Source organism: Panthera tigris, chromosome A1 (assembly GCF_018350195.1).
Source record: "Panthera tigris isolate Pti1 chromosome A1, P.tigris_Pti1_mat1.1, whole genome shotgun sequence".
NCBI lineage: Eukaryota > Metazoa > Chordata > Mammalia > Carnivora > Felidae > Panthera > Panthera tigris.
The window spans coordinates 194,181,653-194,192,012 of record NC_056660.1 but is presented as its reverse complement, the minus strand read 5'-3'; positions in this window follow the sequence as shown (position 1 = coordinate 194,192,012).

Here is a 10,360-nt window from a genome sequence, read left to right as displayed (position 1 = left end):
TCTTGGGAGAAGACCAAAGAATTGTGATTTGGAAGCACTGGAGTATGTTTGCACACTTAGAAAGTAAGCCCTCACTGTCCTTCCCAGTCATGCCTCAACCGCTCCTGACTGAAAATGCTAGCAATTTCCAACTGATACTTTGCATCAGTTCTAGACAAAGTGATTTTAGCCAACTGGTCAGTTATGATGCCGACCTACACACTGAGACATGGACATCCTTTGTCACTCTTACCTAGAGGGCTGAAAAGTATTAAGCGTCTTGTCTTGGTCACTTTGTGGTTCATTTTGTGCATTTCAGGTCTAATTACAGCAGTTGAAGACCTGTATCGTGTCCAGTTTTTAAAACTTACTTGGAGGCTGCTGAGGTACCTGGTGTATTTGTCTTGAAAGTAGAACTTGGCTGTTTAGCTTTTTTTTTTTCCTTCAGGTAGGCATTTTATCTGCATTCAATAGACTAATTAAGCAAGATGCACCCATTGGGGTTTAATTCACTCATCTCACTTTACCATTAGTGCTGAAAATAATGGATTAAGTATTGGAAGGTTGAACCGTGAAAGTATGAAATAATATGAATTTTAAATGTTCTGAGATTAATTGTGGGAACATCAATGTTTCAGCTTTTTACATAGCATTCAGGCATGTTGAGCATGGTACACTTTTAAATGAGGTAGAAATACACCTAATGTGGAAAAAATTGAGTTTAGCAAACTACTTACTTGATAGTAATACTTTTGAAGACTTAGAGGGTAGTCTTTGATTTACTAGGGTAGGTTATACTAATCTATTTGCCCGCAATATTTTTTCTAATGAATTTGCCTAAGAAAAATTGTTCTGAAAAAAAAAAAAATCCCACAAACTATTCTTTTTACATACTTCAGTAGCAATGACTTGATTAAAAACCAGTTACTTTTTTTTTTTTTTTCTTTCTGTTCATATTTGGCTTTCCCCACCTCTATACCCTTTTTTCTTTATGGACATGATCTCATGGTTTGAATAGAGAAGTGCTCTCCAGGTTAGAAGTCATTTCAGGTGCAGCTGAGAATAAAAAGGATACGCTAGACTATATTTTCCTTCTAGGTCAGCTCTGTTTAATATTTCAGACCAACATAAAGGTTATGATATTTGGACCACAAGCACTCCTTTAGAAGTACCTGCACTGGATTAAGTAACTTTTTCAGAATCACTGTAGAATAGTGAGCTCACTGTAGAACCATGACTTTACTATACCTTTGTTATCCCCCTTCTAGTGCCTACCCAGCACAACTAAATGCTTAATACTTGTTGGGTTGAATTGATGCCCTTGAAGATGTGAATTTCTAGTGGGTACAATAACTGCTTCTGAGATGGAGGAAAAGGTAAGTTCTCCCGAAATAAGTACAGGAAAATCTGACTTAGGCTGGAAATGTCAGCTAATGGAAAGGAGACAGAACCAGCTGTTCTGCCCATGAAGGAATGAATACCTTATTGATTGGTCTTTGAGAATTGCCATACTCAAGAGTCCTGATCCCTTATTCTATATTTAAGGTGGTTACGATATACTCCAAATCATCTTTCCAAACATGTCTCCATTCATTACACTTCAGCCAAACAGATAATCGCTATACCTTGTATATGCCCCTTGGTTTTTACCTCCATATTTTTACTCATGTTGTTCCTTTTGCTGGAAGACTCTCCCCATCCGTCAAAGCCTCATCTCTAAGGTACCACTGTTCAAATGGCCTGTAAGCCTGGAAACATGTTATGGTTTATTCTCTGCCTGCTCTGCGGCGCCCTCCTTTCTCCGTTAACATATTTTCTGCATTCCACATCAGTGATTATTTTGGCACTTGTAGCATCCCCTCCTATATTGTAAGAAAAGGGGCCGTATTTCCTTCTGATGCCCTGCTTTCAAGGTACACTGCCCTTGCCATAATAGATTTAATAAACAGGTGGATGGATGACAGGCAAATGCAAGGGAGGTTAAAAACAAAGCTGATAGAAAAGTGAAAGAGCGTACATTTTCTAGTCCTGACTGACAATTTTTGAGACCCGTTCCCTGACCTTCCATGTGTAACTCAAACTTTGAAAGGCTGAACTGCTTCCTCCAGGCTGGGACATTGCAAAAAATCATCTAAAGGCAAGTCTGTTGCAGTTGACGTGGACACCCGCTGAATCTGACTTGATGTCACTAGGGTCCATTCAAAATGTTCCTATCCTCACCAGCATTCGGAGCTGCACAGAGGGAGCTGTCCTAGTCCACAGAGCACTAAGACATTCCTGGCATCACTGCCCTATAGCTCATGGTTCTGTTATGCCAAAGCCCAAGCTTCTGGATGCAACTGAAGAGATGTGGATGATGCAAGTGCAACCTAGGAAATGTAGTAAGCAGAGGCCTTGTCCCATGAACTGGTCTGGCTAATTCCTACACATCACCCAGGGGATTCTTAAGTCAGGAACAAAAGGACTTGGAGACAAGCTGCAGCTTCTCTAAGAGTACTTTTTGTGTGTGTGTGTGTGGGGGGGGAGGGTAGGGGGTGGGGGGCAGGGTATGTTCATACATTTCCCTGTAATTCCATTGTCACACTTTATTTCCAGAGCCTGGATGGGGGTAAAGGATCATTAGGAGGCCCTCCTTTACTGGGACGTTGGTCAGCCTGCCATTTTTAATACATTTGTTGCAATGGTATCTCATATGGAGAGATGCTCCCACTTTACCTGAATACCTGCCTGGAGGAAATGGTTACCTGTGTTAACCCTTTGAAAGGTGGATGAGACCACAATTACATAAATCCAGATAGTAAACTGCTGTGGAAAATATTCTTTTGCTTTAGAGTCTGAGCTCAAATGTTCTGTTCTCCAGGAGACCTTGGATTGTCCCTGTGAGGTACCATTTCTCTGAATTCTGTCTCTGCCTCCTCCGTCACCATATCATCCTTTGAAAATTATGTATTCATATCCATATCACATCTCACTGCTCTGAATTGTAAGTTCTGTAGTTAGGGATGGTGTTTACCTTTCGTTCCTATGCCTTGGCAATGTTTGTAGTAGGCTCTTAGTTGAGTGAATATTTTAGAGGGATTCTAGACTTAGGAAAGACTTCCAGAATAAGTCTAGTCCTTAACTCTTGATGCTGGCCAAATCCAGGCCATTCCAGCACACAAGTGGTCTCTCATGCAGGACTACAAACGAGGGTGTTTTCACTCTCTTCCAAATGTCATATATTCCCACCCTGCCTTGTTGCTTACTCATTTTATTCTATTCCACAATGCTATACCCAGAAAATGGTACCATATCAAGTCTAAATCCCTCATATGCCCCAAACTGGATTGATTAGTAGACTCTCAACCTCTTAAGGTGGGCTGATAGATTTATATTGTTTCTACCCAAGTTCTGAAAAGAAGGTGGCCAAGGATTGTCTGCTTGGTTCTTAATCAAGATGTTTGATTTCTAGCCTAGTAAAGGTAGTATTCCTTGGCATTCAACACATTACAGGAGCTTAAATTTTTGTGTAGTAGAATGTTACCAAAGTAAAAGGGTCCATACTTTTTTAGCAGCAGTTATAAGATTCATTTAAGTTAAAATGAACTAATAAACACCTGTATACTTTTTTTTTTTAATGACAAAGTAAGTTACCACATCAATGGCTTGATTTTATATTCAATAATTTGGGAAGATAGAGTGTTTTATGGGGAGGGGGGTGGGGACTAAGGTCATCAATAAGGCCAAATAATTTCTTGAAGGTCAAAAACAGGTAAGTGGAAGAGGTAAACACATCATGCCTGTTTCCAAAACTTAGCTTCCTGTTGTCTATAGAATCAGGTCCAAACTTTGGCAAGACTTTGACTTGGGCTAATATGGTAAACTTTCCAAGCCTCGGTTTCCTCATGTACAAATTGAGAAGATCAGGGCCATTGTTGAAACTAGATCATGTAATTTAAAGAGACTGACCTAGAGTAGGTGCTCAGTAGCAGTATTGGGATTTGTAGGGTTCATTCACAATCTTACTAGTTTACATGAGTGACAGCTATTTGCAGAGCTATGGTGTGCTTTCTATTTAGGTAATATTCAAATGATACTTGGGCAAAAGGGATGCAGATTCTTGATAAGTGAGATCAGCACTAGAGTGTAGGTCCCTTCAGTGGGTGTATAAGCTAGAGGAAGCACAGAGGGGCCAGTCCAGAAGGGTCATAGGCTGCTCTGTTAGGGCAGGTGGATTTGGCCTTTTGGGAGCCAGCTTCAATTCTAAAAGGAAGCTCTTGGCTGCCCTCTTCTGGCAAAAAGAGGAAGAAATAGGAATTTGGGAGAGACGGAGATAGTGACAGTGCTTTACATTGTTTACAGTGGGGGTGGAGTTAATAATGTGTACTATCTCATTTTATCTAGAAGATGGACGTGTGAGGGGGGCATTATTGTCTCCAAATACATAAAGGAGCTGAGGGGCAGAGAGATAATGGTCTTGCTCAAGATCAGGTGCCTGTGGTAGTTGCGTCTCAGCCTTCTTGGAAGCGAGTACCCTTTCCCCTGCACCAGAAAACCACAAATGGGTATAGAGAGGAAAACTGAGGGTAAGATGAAGAGTGGGAAATTCAGTACTCCTGTTGTACAGATAGGAAAACTGAGGGTCGGAGGGGAAAACATGTAAGAATTTTATAGGGACTATATATTAACCACCTAGACTATACAATTACCATTTCCCTGTATTTGTGCTATCACACTTCCATTTTAGAGGTCTTTTAAAATCCCTTATTAGTCTTTCAGGGGCAAAGAAGTGGCTTTATGGTGATGGGGGCCAAGTTTAGGAAGTGAATGGGTTACCATATGGTTTCTATTTTATTATGTGAAATCTAAAATTATCTTTTTTAAAAAGCCTGTTAACTCTTAACCTTGGGAACAAGGAAAACGTTTCAGTCTGCAATATTCCCATTAATTCCAGGGCCAGATGAAGACAGAATAGAGATCATTTGTTATAATGTCAACCTATTAATGTTTTGAAGCAATTCCACTGATAGAAAGCATAAATATGTCCTTGCTGGGAAAGATAGGAGCAGTGTTTTCTGATTATAAGCAGTGTTTGTTGGAGCTATGGGAGTGTGGAAGCAATTTCAGAAACATCATTGCCAGGGTGAGGTTTTGTTTGGCGGCGGGGGTGGGGCGCGGGGGGATGTGCAGTGAGCTTGCCCAACTTCAGCCACACCTGCTGTAATATTTTTTCTTTTTTGTTAGGGTAGCCTAGCTAATGGTATGAATTTAGATGAATGTCTCTAGTGGCCTGGAACAATCCCACTTTTTTCTGCCTGTAACTGCGGCTAACATAATGTACAAATGGGAAAATATTCTTAAATCTTGCTGGAAGTTTCTTGTTATGATTAAATTGTGTGTGCAGGGAACAGGCTGAGAGGGGACTTGGAGTCATTGCAGTATTTCCCTTGGGGTATTTCACGAGTTCTGCTCTGATTGTGTTTCTCTTTGATTCTTCCAGAGGCTCTGGCGGACAGAGCTCACCTGCCATGGGAAATGGGTTACAGTCTTCATAGGACACACATGCTAAAATACCAGAGTAGAATGTTGTCCTGGCATTTGATGGGATTCTCCGGTGAGAAGCCAGTCTTAGAGGCAAGTCCATCAGTGCCGTGAAATACCTTCACTTTCGTGGCAAACAACAACAACCACCACAACGAGCCACCAAAAAACTAAGATTGCAACCTCCTTGAGGGCCAAGACTCTCCTCTTAACCTCTCCCCACCTGTCCACCAAAAGGCCTGGGATGGGATTCCAAGCCTGACCGAAAAGGGGGGAATAATGAAATCTTCTCTAACACATGGTATACCCTTTCTTCTTTTCTTTAACCCATGAAAGTATCCAGGGTTTGCCTTTGAGCAATCTCCTTCAACTCCCTCTTTTTACAGGTTAGTGAGCAGGCCTAGAAAGATGAAGTAGCTTACCTGCAGTTTCCATGGTGAGCCTGAGGTGATGCCAGAACAAGGACCCACTTCCTACCGGCCTCTGTCCACCTCAGAAGGCAGGTGTGTTTAAAGAGGGTACAGGGTTTCTGAAGTTGCTTAAGAAAACAGTGGAATCTGAAGAAAGGCAAGCCAGACACAAGGCAACGCAGGGAAGCGTGGAGCAGGGGAAGTGTGGGAATGGGAGACCCACTGTGTTTGCATCCATGTGCATCCAGCAAATGTCTTTCCTCCCCACATTAGTTACCTGGTGCTGCTCTGTAGCCGGTTAATGGCCTTATGTAGAACATAATTTTCATCACTGGGTATATTTTTGGCTCGCCATTCTCTAGACTCTGACTTCTCGACCCAATGTTCCAATGGAAATTTTCCAGAGCAGTGAAATTTCAAAACGCACAGGGAAGAGGAAGAATAGAAATCGCAGCCTTAAAACAAATGAGACAGGAGCTGCTACGTCCATTCTAGTCCTCCCCACCCCCACCCCCTCAGAAATAAACCAGCATCTTCTAGAAGAGTTTGGTTTCACCAAATGAGAGGCACAGATGATGAAGCAGAGGAGATGCTGACAGGGAGGCTGTGGGAGGAGGCAGAGAGAGAGTGCGAGAGGGAGAAGTAATGGTCTGGATGCTAACTGAAGAAGCCTTAATGGTCCTAGAAATTATTGGGCAATAATATCTACTTCGGAACTCATTTTGCTTTTCTAAAGAATGATAAAGCACCTTAATTATTGCTTTAAATAACCACACAGCTCCATCAGAACAGCATGTAATAGCACCCACGTATGAACAAACCTGTCTTCTGCCATTGCTGTCTTTACAGCTTGAGAAATCCCAAAGGAAGCAACGGGATAATAATTTGGTAGTGGCATCATCTAGTCTGGGCCCCCAAGACTCTAGATTACTTAGGTGGGGACAGCAGCATTTCAGGATTTTTCCAAGTTCTTTATTTGAATTTCAACCTATCTAACGATATTCCTTATTCATTGGGATTTCAGGATACTGTGAAACCAAAGCCTTTCCAACGTGTACTGTTCCTTACACAGATACAAGTCGTTGGGCAAGCCAGCTCAAACAAAACAAGGCACGTTTCTTTTAATCCTTCCTTTGGTCAGCGTGAGCTCCTATTTCTGGCTTTGTAGAGCTACAGGAAAACAGAAGGGTTCTCAATTCAAATTTCTGAAGCTGGTTTCTCAGAGAAAGGGCTTAGTGGAGGAAAAAAAAGATAAATTATATTTTAAGAACATGGTTTCTACTTGCTTGTTTATAGTAAGCTTGTTTTGGTGTCATCGGTTCCTGAATTAAGGATGCTTTATCTTGGAGGGTAGAGGGCCATTCAGCCTTCCTCAGCAGATCTTACCAGCCCCTCAATGCAAGCTTTCTAGTCAATCTGGGAAACCTAGCCTGTAGAGAAAACCCCATCTTGCCCACCTCTTCAGAGTTGGGGCAGAGGGCAGGCAGAATGTGCAGAAGGTGCTTGTTTTTGAATAAACCCGATAGCTTCCAGAGTGGTATTCATTGTCCCCGGGCCGGGATTCCAGCCAGAATGGGGACAAATAGACCTCAGCTCTCGACCCCAGTCCTCCAGCTGACACAAATAGTACCACCACCAAGCCCTTTGCCTACGAGCTTCTTCTACTGAGGAGGCAGTTGCCGCAGACAGAAGGATGGCTCCCTTCAATTTCAGTGTGTTGCAATTAACTAAGGAATGTAATTTTCACAAAAGACTGATTTATCAGTGATGGTAACAGCTTAGCTGGGACCCTAATCTGCTCTGCAATCTAATATCATGGAGGCTCACAAAACAAAATCTCTTTTTAATGATGCCCTAAAAATGTGTACTTTGAAGGAAAGTAACCAACTCCTGTCATATTCATTTGTTTTCTCCCTAGTATGAAAACATAGTCTATGAAAAATATTGATAGGCTTCTTAGAGGGATACATTTCTTATTTATTGACAGTTTAGAAGAAGAAATAATCTGGATTAAATGACTGTCTTTTATCTCTCTCTCTCTCTCTCTCTCTCTCTCTCTCTCTCTCTATCTCCCTCTCCCTCTCCCTCTCCCTCTCTCTCTCCCCCTCTCTCTCTCTCTCTCACACACACACACACACACACACACACCCTACCACATCTTTATATTCACTCCTGTCCTTGGGTTACTCTCTATAGCCTTAGCCCAGCACGGACTCTTGAAAGTTTGAAAAGACCAGAGGTTGGCAGAGATGAGCCATTTCTTTTGGCTGCTCTTGAAACTAATCAAGGTAAGTTGTAGACTAAGGTGAGAAGTTATTGGCATTATCTGTCTGCTTAATTGATATTTCTCAAATTGGATTCCTAGGAATAGCTGCAGTTTTGGAGGTGCGGGAAATCACCATCCGCTCTATGCCCTGTCTAGTTCTACCTCCATGCGTAAATACTGGTCTAACCATGTAGAGGTTGGAAGACCAGTAAGCCACCCATTATACCTTAGTCAGTTTTCCCCCTACCATAGCATTTGGTGTATGTAGTCCCAAGGTATGATATCCTCTGTGTACAGACTGAAGAGGAAATTGAGAAAGTATTGTCCTATTTCTTGGAGCCACCTACAAAACATTTTTGGCCTGAATTATCTAGTTTGATTTTTTTTAAATGATAAAATCCATGTAGTTTATTGCTAAATCCTCACTACATTATACATTAATGACAATGCCTTCTCTTTGAGCATGCTCCATTCTAATTCATGACGGTATTTTTGACTTTACAATGATGGATGTTCTTTTCCCGCCACTGCTCATCTTTGATAAAGTGGAGCGAAAGGAAAAACGATTCCACAAATTTCCCAAAGAAGAAAGGCCATGAGGATTGTGTGGATCCATGTATGTGTGCATCTATCTAGATCTATTGAGAGGGTTCGGAAACAAAAGCGGCATTAAGCCTTTCGTTGTGTAAACCTCCCATAGATCGGTTCAAGCACACAGAACAGTTAGAGCTAGAAGAGGTTAGAGGTTTATACCCCTTTCCCCACTGTGTTTGTAGAGGAACTAAAGCTAAAGCATTTATCCAAGTTTCCCCAACATATTAGTGCTAGGACTAAAATTCAGGTTCTTCCTTTCACTTCTGTAATGCATTCACCCACATTTATTCTCTATGAGGGATACCAACTTTGGAACAGTCGGAGAGAAGATTTCAGCGACATTCCCCCTCTGTGTCTCAAAAGGATGATTCTATTGTTTGCTAGATCTTGTCAACTAGACCTGGCCATTCCCAGTGGGGCCACTGGTTGAATATGGTGGCAGAAGTTCAAAGACCCAGCAGAGGTTGGGCAAACAGCCCAGTGATGTCTTTGTTTCGGAGAGATTCCAGACACCTCATACAAGGAGCCCAGTTTGAAATCTGTAGATATTGCCATTCAAGCAGAGGCAGAATGCCTTGGAACAATTGATACTGTCTTTAGTCCCTGATAGAGGCCTGATGCCTTCGCTGCCCGATCACCTAGACTTTAAGACGTTCTGAATTTAGTTCCGTCATGAGCGAACTAGGGAAAAGGGCTTCTTAAATTTTTTTTATGAAAAAAATGATTTTCCCCTTAAATAAAGTGAGTAAAATGCTAGTAAAAGGGGCAAATAGCCTCTCCAGCGACTCACGCATCACTGCAGGGCTGAGGATTCCCTCCCTTAAATAAAGTGAACATAGTGCCGATAGCAGTTCAAACACTGATATTCCAGTCTTGAACTGGTTGTACTTGTTCAAATCCCTCTGGTTCCCTTTTCCTCCTTTAGACAGTTTGTGGTTGGGAAAAGGATAACAGGATAGTTTTAGAAGAGAGATTCCTACCCAAATGGCTCCCATCCCTCAGGAGCCGGGTTCCATCCCACATCATCCAAGGCTAGAATACAATTTAACTTCCTGGTCTACACAGGCCAAGAGAAAGGAAGGCAATGACTTACAAACCTTGAACCTGGATGTAAACAGTTTAATCATTCAAGCCTCAAAGCCAGATCCTTTTTTGGCTGCTTAGTGCATTTTCTTTACCTAAACACCTTAGATCATTGTCTTGACTTGCTTTTCTGGGGTGGGGGGGGGGGAGGGCTTCTAGAGGTATTAGCAATTGTGCCACAGGAAATGGGAGAAGTTTCTCCGGAAGAAGGGGCTTTAGGGAAGAGTTAGGCTCCCAACATCTCCCCTCTCTCCTGCCCCACGCTGGGGATACTTGAAAGACACAGGTAAAACCCCAAGCCTCAGGGCAAACCGATTGGCCACTGTGTCCCACCATCTACCGCTACTTTGATTCAAAGCCAAGACACTGAAGTGCAAAGGAAGAAATGTACCCCAGGACAGTGGTCACAGGCCACAGCGGGAAGCATGCCCCAGAGAGTCGTGCCATCATTACAGGCGTGGCGTTGTTGGCAGAGAGGACAGAGGCAACTCCCGTCTTTAATCCCATG